The following is a 13,453-nucleotide window of genomic DNA, read 5'->3' on the forward strand; positions in this document are numbered from 1 at the left end:
GGAATGGGCTGCTCAGGGAGGTGGTGGTATCACCATTGCTGAGGGTGTTTAAGAGAAGACTGGAGGTGGCACTCAGTACCACGGTGTGTTTGACATGGTGGTGGTCGGTCACAGGTCGGACTCGACTATCCCAGAGGTCTTTTCCAACCTGATTCTTTCTGTGATTCTGGGGTTGTTATGGAAGCACCGCAAGCTTCCCCAGCCCTGACTGATCTCGTAGGGCTCCTGTGTATTTAACAAAATATGCTCATCGTTCGGTCCCCTTCGCCTTGGAAGCCCGAGCAGCCCCAGCCCGAGCCCTCAGGCGCGGCCGGCAGAGGGCGCCGCGCGCTCCGCGCGGGGGGCGGGCTGTGCGGGCGGGGCGGCCCCGCCTCCCTCACGGTGGCCCCGCCCGCGGCCCCTCCGCGCCGCGGGGCCGAGCGGGGAGTGAGCCCGTCCCGCCCCGCCCGCCCGGGCTCGCCCGCGGCGCCGGCACCGGCCCCGCACACCCGCCGCCGACAGCGCAGCGCGCCGGGCTCCATGCCGCGCCCCGGGAGCCGAGGAGGTGCGGCCGCCCCGCTGCCGGGGGAGCGGGTGGGTCCGGTGGGTCCGGGGGCTCGGCTCCGCGAGGGGCGTGCGGGGGGATGGATGGACGGACGGACGGACGGACCCGCAGAAGTTGCCGCGGGTTTGGGAGCGCTCCGACCGGGATCTCCCGGCTCGCTGCTGGGCGGGAGCCCTCCCGCATCCCCCGAGCGCCGGTCCGGGTGCTGCCCCCGGGGTGGCGGGGCTCGGACAGCGGCGGGGACAGGTGAAGTGCGGGTGGGCAGCGCGCCCGCGGCTCGGGGCGGGCACCGCCGCCAACTCCGCTCCCTCCGTGAAGTGCCGCGGCTGCCGCGGGCAGCGCGGTCGCGGCTCGGTCTGGGCTATTGGTGGTGCGAGGTGGCTCCTAAACCCGCGCTTCCTCACCCGCCCCCGGCCACAGCATCGCGGTGCCTCTGAGTTGTCTCATCCCCTCCACCCGCTCCTCCAGTCAGTGGTTTTACACGAGGCACGGGGACACGCGTCTTCATTAACCATTCATCACCTTGAGCGTTCATTCCTAATTTATGCTCGTCCTTCTGTTTATTTTGTGTGTTGTTGTTCATTCAAGGTCAAGCCGTGGTAGAGTTTGGACTTTATTCGCGTGGAGATGTGATGAGCGCTCTGTAGTCGTGTTCCTTTCCTCCTCCTTCTCCTCCCTCCCACTCCTGTGCCTGCCTGAGCGTTCCTGGAGAAGGCTTTTAAAAGAATAGATGAGGGTCATAAAAAGTACTCGCTGACCGCTGCCTCCAGCTCTTTTGTATAATTGAAATGTGTTAGTTAATTCCTCTAATGAAAACAGAAAATCAGCTTAAGAATTGATTTCCTGAGAATGTAATTTTTGGAAGAAGAAGTTATGCAGGGGATGTCTTTGTTGTGTGCGTAGGTGAGTGGGATAACTGTACCTGTTAGAGCTGGGTACCACTGAAGGTACGTGAGAGAGGATGTGGTGGCTGAGAGCTGATGTTGTTAGTGCCTCGTGTCACGCAGGTGTGTTGTGTGGCTGTTCAGCTGGCTTCGTAAAATCTTCAAACTTTAAGGAAACTGGTTAAAAAGAGGGGTGAACTCTTTAGTTTCTGAAAAGACGCTAGTGGAATGTAGATAATGCCATATCAAAGGTGAAAGATGATGTTAAAGTGATGTGCTCGGGTACAGGGATACTTCTTAAAGAAGACAGGTGTGGGTGTTTTGGGGTGTGGGCTGGGCTGGTTCGTGGGGATGAGACCAGCTCAGAATGCATAATAACATGGTGTCTTTGAGGGAGTAGGCTCGTGGTGTTAAGTGCTAAATTTCCCTAAGGATGGAAGCAGAGAGATGCTGTGCCTGCCTGCACCTGACATATTGCAGGGCTGGGTTTAGAGCATTGTGGAAGTTGCTGCTTTAACTGCTGCAGACATCAACGTGAGGAGCACGACCCTGCTGTAAGTCGTGACGGTTTTGCTGCTTGCCTTGATGGGACTGAAGTTTCATTGTTGATTTTTACAAAAACTATTCAGATGCTGTCCTCAGCAAAGCTTTTCTGCAACACCAGGGGAGAGCAGAAGATTGTACACTCTGCTTTTTTGTTGTGGTTCTGTGAGGGGAAGCTGTGTCTGCTCATCTTCATACGTGAAAACAGAGCTTCTTTTTCAGATTACAGGATTTAAAAGCATTTTTTGAAGAATCCGAAGGAAACAGGACTCATTAGTAAACTTCTTTCTCTTCTGCTTTGCCACTATGGTGATTCAGAGATCCCATTTCTCTCTGGTAATGGAAGACCAAAAGAGCTGTTAAGCTCCATCTGTATGCATTAGGGTAGGTGGTTGATTTGTACCCTGGGGCCATATTATCTGCTATTTCATTACTTCTGGATCAGTAATGATATTCAGGAAAACTGTATGTGTAGTGGCTGCTTTCTAGGGACGTCTCCTCACTAGAAAGCCGTGCCGATAAGGATCACCCCGCGCGTGTTTGCTGACGCTGCTCTGGTGGAGGCTCTCGGGCTGCTTTGAGCTGCCTTTGATGGCACAAAAGTTCCGGGGTCTGTGAGTGAGAAGTGGGGATTCCCCTGGGTCTCCTTGCGCTTCAGTATAATTTGTGTTGGTTTTTTTTTTTTTTTTTAATTCCCTAACCAGTATTCAGAATCTTACATGTCCTCACACAGATGATCGGAGCTCTTGTGCCTCTTTTAGACACTTGGTCTTTTTGTGTTTGGGGACAGCATTAGGTACCCCAGGGGCTGGTAGAGGAGCTTGATCTGGAGCGGGTGAACCATGCCAGGTGCTGCACTTACCCTGTGCCAAGCTCAGTGCTGAATAACAGCACGAAGGTGGTGATGTGGGAGTGGAAAACCCAGGTGGTGGTTGCCCTTTGGAAGCTTTTGATGTCCCTGTTCTGTTGGTGGGTGGGCAGGGGGGTCCTGGTGGAAGATGTGCTGTGATGTGAACGGTTTCATCCGGGTGTCCAAGGCAACTGAGCTTGTCTGGCTGTGCAGGCTGTAAGCAAAGAGTGGGATAAGAAAAATACAAAAAAATAAATTACCCTGAGTTGACAGTGCTGCACTGACACCACAAGCACCTGCGTCTGCTCTACTTCCCTGCCCTGCAACGCTGCTGGCACCCCCATACCTTAACCTGAAGGGATTCTGAAAGCTGAGCAACAGGGATGCTGTTGCAGATTAAAGAGGTGATGGAAATGCCTCTAGGCTGTTGTCCAGGGAGGTAAGTTCTTCATATTCCATTAGAGGAATATGCTGTGCTTTAATGGGGTGTGCTGTGCTGGGCTTGATGCTGTTGATGGGCTGGAGGGGGGGAAGGCAGAGACCTGTCTGCTGGAGCCACCTGACGCAGAGGCGGCTTTGGGAACTTCTTGGGGCATTTTTGTAGGTGAGGGAAACTGTCCTGATGGATTGCCCTGAAGTGTGTTCAGAAAGGATGTGTTTAGGTTGTCAGTTTGTAGGACCTTTATTGAAACTCGGGGGTTTTGTTTCAGTAAGGTGAGAAAAAAGCATTTTTTTCACGAAACAGCTGCTCTGTGGTTTGTTAATGCAATAGAAAATCAAAATTCATCTTGTCCTGGCAGCAGTTCACAGGCTTCGGTGTTACCAGTGCGCTGGAGGATTGGGAATGCTGCAGCTGCCTAGGGGTGAGGGCTTGTGTGGTTTGCTTGTGAACCAGAAAAATGGAGAAGCTGTGAGTGGGCTGGCATGCCTCATTATCCTTGAGTGTCAGGATAAGATCAGACTTCACGGCCAGACTTCTCTGTGGTGATGTGGTGTGTTGCCCTGTGCGTTCTGGGTCCTTCCATGCCATGAGGTTTTGCACACATGTCACTCCAGCTCCTTGCCTAAACTTTGCAAGTGTTGACTCTTCACTGAGATAGCATTCCACCTTTTTTGTTATTTGCCTGAGGATCATGTAGAGCAGGGTAAATGGGAGGGTGAAATGAGGGTGTGATTGCCAGGTGTGGCCAGAATGGTGCTGAGGATGGTGAACCTGGCCTGCTGAGCTCCTTCTGGGAGCTGGGCACCCCAACACAGCCAAAGCTGCTTCCAGAGGGGTGATGAAGCGGGTACTGTGATAGGGGAAGCAGAAAAACCACCACAGGCAAAACAAAGTACTGTTCATGTGAAAAAAATAAACCCCAGGAATTTGTGCTGGAGGATGAGAATTGTGTAGGTCGTTTAAAACCAGAAACTCTGCAAGGAAGGCAGGTTTCTCTGCTCACTCTGTGAGGCTGCAGAGGTCCAGCCTCCGAGTCACTGGCAGACTGTCCTACCTTACTTCTGTGTCTGAGCACAAGAGCTCACTGTCTGCAGTCTGGCTTTAAGCACAAGAACAAAAATATGCTGGTAATGCTCTTTCTGCTTTGAATGCCTCCTTATTGAATCATCTTCAGGCATTCCTTTGTACTTCTGCTGTATTTAGTTAAAATACTCGAGTATTAAGGACATGCTGCATCATTTTTGTTGGGAATGCTCTTAGTTGCGCTTCCTTTCTATTAAGATTTTTTTGTTAGTTCAGCTTTTGTTCTGACTGAAACAAAATCTTCTAATTCTTTTTGCAAAATCTTTTTTGGCCGTTCTCTTTCTTTTCTGTGGAGTCTCATCTTGCTGATGCTCATATTTGTGTCTGAAAATAAGGTAGCAACTTTAAAAGGGGGTTGTTTGGTTTTCTACCTCACCTGCACTCACAGAGCAGGCAGCTGTTTTGACAAAAGTGCATGGAGTGGGTGAGGAAAGAGGTTCAAGGACCACCAAGAAAGCAAATGAAAACCAGAATGTGCAAGCCCAGTTGCAGTGCAGGAAAATACGAGAAGTGTTTCAGCTGAGGTGATGTGACCTGAAGGGGTGGCGGGAACCAGGAGAGAGGGAAAATAAATGGTTTTATAAGTGAAACAGACATTTAGAACTACTTAAAAACTATTAGAAAGTGGAGAAATAGTAACCTTACTGATTCAGTTGCCTAAACAGAAAATGTGTTTATGCAGGAAAGGGATGTTGTGGTAGCGAAGAGCTGTTGTTGAGAGGTTGGAGATGGCAGAGTTCTGGTGCCAGCCTTGCTAGGGGTGAGGGGGGGCTCCTTGTCATTCTTGAGGTTGCCAGGAATGTACAGAAAGACACCACGTGCCATTTGGCTCTGTCAGGCTGGTGTAGCCTTCCTGAGGAAAGACAAATGAAACAATCTCCTCAGTCATTAGGCGTAATTGTGGCTGTTTCTGATCCATCTTCCACAACTCACACTGGCCTTGTTTCAGCACACGGTGAGAGCAGTGTGGGATTCTGCCCGCTCAGCAGGGGTTTGTGGACAGCAGAACTCTCACATTGTCAGGATATGTAAGTATTTATATTAAGAAAAAGTAATGTTTTTGTTTGTGTCCAATAGGACAGTGGTATCGAGTCTTCAGATAGACTTTTTATCTTTCCTTAAGCCCCTGTTTTAACTGAATGGCTGGGTTTCCATTGCAAGATTGATCTGAGTAGATAGTAGAGAGCAGAGAACTGTTGAGGGTACTGCAGTGTGGGGGTGATGATCCTGGACATTAACATAAGCCTTTTGAGACACTTTTGAGAACTGTAGGCTGCAAATATTTAAGAATCCATAATTAATTTCAGGTAAGCATGTTATACACCTTTAGCAAAGGAGCTAGCAGTGGTCTCTGTGATTGCCACTGTCTCCAGCAATGATGTACAGTTTTACACCATCAGTTTTTAGTGTATGGTTTTCATTCATGAAAAAAAGACTTAGGTGCTGGGAGGCTTGACAGGTATGGCAAACTTTATTTTACAAACCCATCCCAACAGAAACACACAGTAGGATTCCCTCTTGTGTTTCTTTTTTTTTTGCCTTTTTTTTTTTTTCCCAATCTGTGTGTGTCTTGTTTTGCTGTTTAAAAATTTATCTGCGCTCCATCTTGTGAAATGTTTTCAAACAGTCAGGAAAACCACCCGTCCTGTGTGGGAACACGTACTGAATTAAATTAGAGTTAATAAAACAGAGAATACACCCGCAGCACAAACTGCAGTGGATGGAGGAGAGACCTGAAGATGTAGCACAATAAAGGTGAGTGCAGTTCAGCCATTAATGAATGGGATTAAAACTCGTGTTCATGAGCAAGGGAGGCTTTCCACTGGGATGGAGTCTGTTTTGTGGCTGGCTTTTTTGTCTCTAGTGGGTTGAAACAGAGCTCTGTTCCAGAGCCTTGCTGGAGCTCAGCACGGATGATTTGTATCCTCCCAGAGAGTAATTTGTCAGGAGATGAACAGCAATATGCTCAGTGTTTGCTGCAATAGCAAAGACAAGTCCAGTTAAAGACTTATTTCTTGGGGTAAAGTAATTTTTAAACTTTCCATCAAAAAAAAAGTCATAAATACCTCTGCCTGGCCTAGATTTTTTTCAGACTCCAATACTTTAGTGCCAAGTTCAGGTGCTGCAGAAAATGGAACAACCAGAGCTTTCAGCTGGTGAGGACATGAGTTAGGTCTGGGGAGGATGCATTGCTGGTGAAAGGTCACTGTTTCAGAAGTCACATGGTTCGGGAACTTGGTGAATTTCTCTAAACATTGTAATTTTTTTTTAAGTAAAACTCCGTTTCAAAACAGAAATTGAAAGAAAATAGGCAGAAGGCTAAATTTCCCCCAAATGAAGCCGTAATTTTTCAGGAACAAAACTTGGCTGACTTTAAATGAAAGCTTTAGTATTGTTTTCTAGCAGAAGCAGAAAGAAGATAAGGATTCAGTTTTAGTTCAGTTCTTTTTTCTTTTGGGATGGGAGGCATGGGGTGTGTTTGTTTATTTTGATTTTTTTTTTTTTTTTTTTAAATATTCCATTTAACAGAGAATCACCTCCAGGTTCAGCTCTGAGAGAACTGTGGATTGTTGTCTTCCTGTTACTTCCTTGGTGTGGAGCTGGGAACGATTCTCTCTTTTTCTTCAGTATTAAGTTTAATTTGGGTATTAAAATCAGGTTAGATGGGGCTCAAAGCAGCATGGTCTGGTGAAAGGTGTCCCTACCTGTGGCAAGGGGTTGGAATGAGATGATATTTAAGGTCCCTTCCAGCCCAAAACATTCTATGATTCTATCAAAGATATACACTGGATGATAGATCTTAAATAAGTTATTTTCTGAGGCTTTTGTTAATCCTCAGTTCTAGATTTCTATTTGGTATCTCTGGAGCTTGAGAGTGGAGTTTGGTAAGGGAGGATTTCTTTGCAGAGGTTGTGGCAGTAGTTTATTATTCTGTCTTCTTTTGCTGAACACAGGGATGAGCGAAATGAGTGTGAGATGTTTGGTCAGGGTACTGAAATGATCAAGAGAAATGGGATTGGGACAGTGTTGCACTGAAGCAAATTTGGGAATGAGCAGGTAGAGAGAAGCTCTGCAAGTTGACAGGGAAAGGGTGGTTGATAGAAAGGGAAACAGTAGAATGTGTTTAAAAGAACAGAAAATTGCTCATACTAAAAAGTTGGCAAAGATGATGAAAATTGGTGTTGGGACCAGGGAAAAGGGTTGTGTGAGTGCTAACCAGGAGATGGTGGCAACTTGTCATGGAGCTGTGAAGTGAGGGGAGGGAGTTTTGGTGAGTGCCAGTGGAAAGGGGGGAGGCAAGGAAACAAGCTGGTGTTGAGGAATGGACTCGGACTGTGAATGTGTTCAGAAAGCAAATGGCTTGAAGCTTCTGAAGGACAAAGAGGGAAGAAGAGACATGAGAAAGAGACATGATCTACCTTTGATTTTAGTGAGCTGCAACAAAAAAAGGATGTTTTGTGTCACTGACTGTGATGGAAATTGGAATTAGAAAGGAGAGGAGGAACTTTAATGAACAAACAGGATGGAGACAGATGTGATGGAGGCATGTCAGGATTTGTTTTTTTACCTTAAAATATGTAAAACCCTACTCCCACCCTTCAAAAAGCCAATCCTCTACCCCTTTAATGTATTTAGGAACATCAGTGGTAATATATCACGTCAAATTGTTTGTATATCTGCTTATATCATGTCTAATTTTGGCAGGAAGTATAACACTAATTAGATTTACTGCCCCTTCCCCGTGCAGCTCTGGCTGAGCCTGTCTTGATCCCTGTTTAAACAGGAGTAACTTTTTCCCTGGCCATTTGGGAGAGTCTTGGCTGGGCAATCCCCCTTCTCTGACTCTGGAGAAATACCAGCTTGTCAGTCTTCCAGATGAGCTGTAAAGACTTTCTTATCAGGGAAGGTTTAAAGCAGAAAGGTATTGATGGGCTGGAATTATCAGATTTGATTTTTTTTTTTTTTTTAATATGAGAGAGGGGCAGTTGAGAACATAACATGCTCCCTTGGTTTTCTAGGTATCAAATCAGCCTCTGTGGCTGACAGTTTAAAAACACAGATTAATTAGAAGACAACAAGTGATAGATTTATTATTTTGAATTCTGGGATGCTTGTTGGAAATATTCCTCAAATAAGCAACAGGGCAGCTGAGTAAGAAGCTGTCGGGGGAAAAAGTGGGGCAGGAAGGCTGAGTGGGAAGTGGTGTTAGCAGGAATAAAGAGTATGGAAGTTGGGACTGTGGCTTCACTGAAGATAATCATAGCAGTAGTCATCCTCCTGCAGAGGATGATGAGGGGGAATGCAGAACGGGATGCAAAACTTAATGCGGAAAGGATAAGATACGAAAACATTCTCAGAGTGATTTGCCAAAATACTTCTGGAAGGCAGAACCTAAACCGAAGTAATTTGGAAGGGCAGAATTTGGAAAGCATCTGATGCTGCAGAGGAGCACATTTGGAGGTGTAAAATTTGGGAATTACTCTTCCGAAATGGGCTCCAGTTTGAGGTTGGTATTAATGCCTGTCTGCCTTTAGGAGAACGCAGATAGTTACTATTTTCTGCTACACTTGAAAAGGAAAATCTGAATAACACTACTGGGACTGAGAGCTAAAGGTCAGAAACTTTGAATAGCAGCATTAATTGCTCCCTTTAAAGGATATAAAGGATCAGAGTCTTTCAGGGCTTGCCCAAGGAGGAGAGCAATGTTAGTGCCAGTAAGTGATGATACAGCAAGGCTCAAACAGGGGAGGTGGGGCAGGTTTTCCCCCCTCCTTACTCCAAAGTAAGATCAACATCCTGTTAACCTGAGTGTTAAGGTGGTGTCTGAAGCACTGCAGTGTGGCTTCAGCTGTGTGCTGTGCTAATGCCTTCTGCCCCACTGGGCAGGGTCAAGCCTCAGGAAACACCAACAGCAGGGTTAGTTGTTGCAGTGCACACGGGATTGCCTTGGGCCGTCCAGCGCAGAGAACTGTTTCTAATTTTTAAAACTTTTTTTTTTTTTTTTAAGCCTCTGCTTTAAATGTGTTGTCACCACAACTTTTTTAGCAAATGATGCCACACTTAATTTTCCATCTTGTAATCTTCAGGTTTAGACTGTTGTCTTTGCAAGTTACGCTCCATTCTCTTGGGTGATGTTTTAATGTTACTGGTGGATTAAAAAAAGATGTGGTGCCTTAGAATATATGAATTATTTTATACACTGTGTTGCTGAGCTCTTATTGTTGGTTCAGGCTATGTTGGAAGAATGTAAATATTGAAGGAATCAGTGACACATGATGGAACTTGCTGTTGAAATGGATTATGCTTTTTCATCATGGCAATAATTTTTAAGAAACTTGGGTTTCCACAGCTGCCTGTAAGATTCTTGTATAATGATAATGAAGCTGTTTCTTCTTTCCTTCTCTCACTCACATTTTCAGAAGATTACTTACATGCTTATTCATGCAAGGAAGGGGATTGGAAATTAGAACTTCCCAGTGTTGAAGAAACAAATAAAAAGCTTTTTGTGTCTACAGTTAGATTTGCAAAAGAGTCCTCACTGTAAAAAACTGTAAAAATTTTGTTGGTTTTCCGCACTCCTGAGATGCCTTCCCTACTCTTTGCCTCCCTGGCTGCATCCTTTAGGAAAAACTGTCTCTAGGGAATGAGAATAGTTGCGGGGAAATTATCGTAATTTGCAAACAAGAATGCTTTTTAAATATTTAAATTGGTTTAACTTAATAGCCACAGGTGGCAGATTTTTTTTTTTTTCTTCTCCTGATTTCATATATGCTTCTTGATGATATAAGGATTTAGATTTGGCTTTTTCAGTTAAAAAAAAGAGAGTACTTGACTTCTGACTGCTCTTTTGGCTAAGTCACCAGCAGCCTGCCTTCAACTGGGGTAGTTTTAGTGTTTGTCAGCAAATCCTGTTGGACAGTGTAATGATGTGTTTGGATTATGTTTCCTCCCTATCTCACATTCTACAGGGAAATGTATTTTCTGTTAGTCTGGAAGATAGTTGTATAGGATAGATTTTTGATTGCCTTTGAAACAGCAGAAGTCTCCGAGGCAATGCTGTTAAATTGCAGGTAATTCAAGGTGGGGAAGGGAGGGGAATGCACCTCCTCCCTTACCCCGCCAGGCCGGCTCTCCTTAGGCTGGGCTCGGGTGGAAGGCACGTGAAGCTGAAGGATGGAGCTGGGAAACTCCTGATGCTGATGATCTTGGATGGTGTGTGATAAGTGAAACATGAGGTTGCATACAAAAGAAGGCTCAAAAGTTGTTTCCAAAGGAAAAAAAAAATACTTCAAACTCTTGCAATATAGCCTTGGACTACGTAAGTGATCTCGATTTTTGCATTTTTGCCTCTTGGTAGTTTTGTGAGTTGTCTTAGGACAGTGTGGGCTTGCTTCTTGGATCAAATCTCAGTGAAGAAGGGAAACACTTAAGCTTAAACTCAACTTTATGTACTTGAGGTATTTAATTATAGGAAGCCTATTAAAAAAAAATTAGTTGATGTTGGCAGAGCCAAGACTGACATGCTCAGAAGACCCTGTTAGGGAGGTGTTCAAGATCTGGTGTCCTCCCTGTGGAGTGAATTTTTGTGCTAGCAATATCTGCAGATATACGCTGTAGAAAATACTTGCATCTTCTGTGGATTCAAATCCCTGAAAACAAATAGTTGCAGGTTGAAATATTGGCAGCCTGGCAGTGTATTTAAGCTTGCTCTGTAGATTACTGTTACATTTGTGTGCTATCTGGGGATGCCGCTTGCAGAGCTAAAACCCCTCCGAGCTGATCGTTACCAAGTGCTTAGAAGGAGTAGCAAAGTAGGAGTGTCAAATTCCGTCTGGCATCTGAGTAAAGCTTTTTTCCACGTGAACTTACCCAAAACTTTAAAAAATAATACAGTACCTAATGTCTGACCTTTTAATTAAAACTTCACTAGTTTTTTTTTAGGAGTTAGTTTTGTCAAGAGACTTCTGCAGTGTAATGCTCTTGGTGGCAGAGCTTTTTGTATTCCCCTCGACGGACAAATGATTAATGATCTCAACACTGCCTTCTGGATCACCTTGTAAGAGGTCTCCTTCATCAATCTGGCAAGGGGATTGTATGGCAGTTTGCACCCTAATTACAGTCCCCAGCTGGGGATGTGCTGCTTAACAGATTACTTGTAGCACCAGTGGAGCCGGTGCAGATATGGATGGCCGTGGAGTTGTTCGATGCTTGGGTGCAAAAATTAGATTTCCTTCTGGAAAAAGAAAAAATCCACTTCATATAAGCAGTGCAACAGATAAAAGTGTTTAGCTGGAATTAACTCTGTAACTTAAAGGTTTAATAATAACAGTGGTTCTGTGTTTCCCTTCCCTTCTCTTGCAGTGTTATAGACGAGGGCAGTATTGCAAGCCAGAAATTTTATTACCAATGGAAACATTAAGGTATTCCACAGGGCAAAACAAAAGTGATTCAAAAGGTGCTTTTGCAGATAATAAGTTTTAGCGTTGAGCAGTTTACCCAGAAGGCAGCAGATTATTTCTAGTGGTCTGTCATTATTGCTGGCCTTTTTTTTCTGGCTCATTTGTGGTGTAATGCTGCTACTCAATTAAGATGTATTTCGGTAAAAACTATGAATGACAAGTTCCACCAAGCATATTGCTAAGCATATACATCCGTGCCTGGTGCTCAGTCTGACAAGTGCGAGCGTGTTGCTGAGAAACAGCTCATTTAAGGACTGAGGAGCAGAGGAGAACTCGCACAGCATCCAGGCAAACCCAAAAGCAAAACCCCCGTGTGGAATTTGACAAGGAGAAGATTTTGTGCTTGGGAAGGATGTCGTTGCCGAATGGTTTTGCATATATATGTCAATGCTGTAGGAATCAATATTGCCAGAGCAGAGAATATAATGAACATCTTGACCACCTGGGAAAAAAAAACCTTTTTTTTTTTTTTTTAATGGTAAGAATTTATGATCTGAGGATCATCTGGGCACTGATAATTTCCCACTGGGTGGACAGGTACTGGAGGAAAAAGGTAGTGGAAAGAGGTACCAGTAGACTGAGGCTGGGAGTGAAGAATGGTAGGGATTAATATTTGTGTTTTGGAACAGCAGAAACCGTCAGTAGTGCCGTGGCTGCTGTGAAGGTGTGGATGCGTATGTTGGACTTTGTCTAACTGGAGGAGGAAAGAAAAGTCTTTGCTACTCAGTGAATAAGTAGTTGAATATGCCTGACCTGTGTTTTAGTGCTGTGGAATTACAGCAAGTCTTGGCAGTCATCTCCCTCCCTGGGAGCTTGATTCTTGGAGTGTGAAAAGGAGCTGATGGGTGTGTGTAAAGCAGGAGTTTATCGCTGTCTGGTCCTAGGTTTGGGACAAAATCTCCTCTGAAGTTTTTAGTCCCAGAGATGGTCAGGTAATGGTTGGCTATGTTGCATTTACTCTTTCTGTGTTGCCCTCTCCATGAAAAATGGAGAAGTTGACTGTGGAGTTGTTACATTGTCTGGAAATCCCATGCAGTTCATGGTGAAAACACTTCTGAGAGATCATTTGGAAGGTTTTGGGTTCTTTGACCCGTGTTTGCTCTAAGGTGGAACTCATGGCTTTGTGTCTTCTGATTCCTTCTCGCTCCTTGGGCTCCCATCAGAAGCCAACAGTCCTTCTGTGCCTTGTTCTGTCATCTAAAAGCTACAGGCTGGCGGTTCAGCTTCTCTTTATTGTCTTGTTAAAAAGCAGATGCAACGTTTCCTCCCTATCAGTCTTTGAGACGGGAGAGAGCGCGGTTTGGTGTTCTTGTGAGCGTCATCACTCTTCTGTTTGCAGAAGCAATTGGAAGCAAATGATCCAGGTCGTTGTTATTACTCATATTTTGGTTTTTTTCCTCTAGTTCTGCAGCTCCAGCTCCTCATTTGGGCTGCGTTGACACGTCATGAAGCACCACATTTTGGGCTGTAAGTCGTGCATATCAATGGCCGAGCGGTGCAGCCGCTCGCCGATCTTGGTTTTCCTTGGCGGCTCTCGGGGGTTTTGCTCCAGGGCAAATGCACCGTAGGTACTCAGGAGGAAAACATTTTCCCCTAAATTATTTTAGCAAATGGAAAACCCTTTTTTACTCTGGCTGAAAACTTTGT

At 45.3% G+C, this 13,453-nt stretch overlaps 1 protein-coding gene across 3 annotated transcripts in view; it reads left to right on the top strand.

Annotated features, from left to right (window-relative positions):
- Positions 1-496: 496 nt before the first annotated feature.
- THSD7B (thrombospondin type 1 domain containing 7B) overlaps positions 497-13,453 on the top strand; it is a 306,100-nt gene continuing 293,143 nt past the window's right edge. Inside the window, exon 1 of one of the 3 annotated variants that reach the window (XM_027884317.1) lies at positions 497-544. The gene's annotated coding sequence lies outside the window, so the exon portion shown is untranslated. Of the gene's footprint in view, positions 583-13,453 lie in introns of all 3 variants that reach the window. The other 2 variants (XM_027884316.1, XM_027884318.1) reach the window with 2 other exon arrangements.

The sequence above is a fragment of the Empidonax traillii genome, unplaced genomic scaffold (genome assembly GCF_003031625.1).
Source record: "Empidonax traillii isolate 1590-97213 ecotype Southwest subspecies unplaced genomic scaffold, ASM303162v1 scaffold142:size1213974, whole genome shotgun sequence".
NCBI classification, from domain to species: Eukaryota; Metazoa; Chordata; class Aves; order Passeriformes; family Tyrannidae; genus Empidonax; species Empidonax traillii.